The sequence below is a fragment of the Convolutriloba macropyga genome, chromosome 9 (assembly GCF_964194025.1).
Source record: "Convolutriloba macropyga chromosome 9, txConMacr16.3, whole genome shotgun sequence".
NCBI classification, from domain to species: domain Eukaryota; kingdom Metazoa; phylum Xenacoelomorpha; order Acoela; family Convolutidae; genus Convolutriloba; species Convolutriloba macropyga.
The window spans coordinates 41105402-41106595 of NC_134476.1; positions in this window are offsets into that span (position 1 = coordinate 41105402).

The following is a 1194-nucleotide window of genomic DNA, read 5'->3' on the forward strand; positions in this document are numbered from 1 at the left end:
TCTTTTGTCGTTTTTTGTTTTAGACGCTTTGAAGTTTCTTTTGTCGTTTTTTGTTTTAGACGCTTTGCAGTTTCTTTTGTCGTTTTTTGTTTTAGACGCTTTGAAGTTTCTTATGTCGTTTTTTGTTTTAGACGCTTTGCAGTTTCTTTTGTCGTTTTTTGTTTTAGACGCTTTGAAGTTTCTTTTGTCGTTTTTTGTTTTAGACGCTTTGAAGTTTCTTATGTCGTTTTTTGTTTTAGACGCTTTGCAGTTTCTTTTGTCGTTTTTTGTTTTAGACGCTTTGAAGTTTCTTTTGTCGTTTTTTGTTTTAGACGCTTTGCAGTTTCTTTTGTCGTTTTTTGTTTTAGACGCTTTGCAGTTTCTTTTGGTTTAGATGGTTTCAAAATAACTGCTCATGAAAATTTTCCCTAGTTAATAACAATTTTTTTTGCTGGCCATTCATGCGTTAAGTCATTGATTTAACAAAAACGTTCTCACATGGTCTGTTGAAAGTTTTATTTGAAAGTCAATTCAATTTTCAGACTGACCCTTTTTTCACAACTTTGCAAGAATATCACGGTAAACCAACTTTTCGCCTTTCAAGTCTTTCACAAATCCTGATGTTCGAAAGAAAACAAGCTGCTTTTGTAAAATCTACAAGCTTGCCATTTTTCTTAACTGTGTTCTGGACATGTTTAGCAGGTATATTTTGTGGAGTTTGTTGGCCTTGCAAGTTTATTTTCTTAAATTTATTTTAAGTTTTTCGACAATGTTAAAATTTTTTTATATCAATATAAAATGCTACAGATCAATTTAGATAGCTAGTTTCACAACCTTTGATATGTTTGCTATTATCGTGCATTTACTTTAGTATATATAGCTTTGATCATTTGATTAATTGTTTGCTTATTATTGATTCTTTGTTTTTCTCTGGCTAAGATTTTTGTGTTCTGATTTCAAATTCTTGCGTCAAATTGTTTGGAAGATATGAATTGTTATGTGTGCTTAAATGTTGCCACAGTTCTCCTTTCAGTTGCCACTGGTTTAATTGTCGCAGTTTGTATAAGGAAGTTTGCTGGCTATTTGTTCACACATTTCTGCTAAGCTCTGTTCACACATTTTGATGAGTTTTGAAGTTAATTTTGGATGGCACAAACGGGATAAACACCTAGAACCTGGAGGGCGTTTTTGTGTTTTGGTCCTCGTAAAACGGAA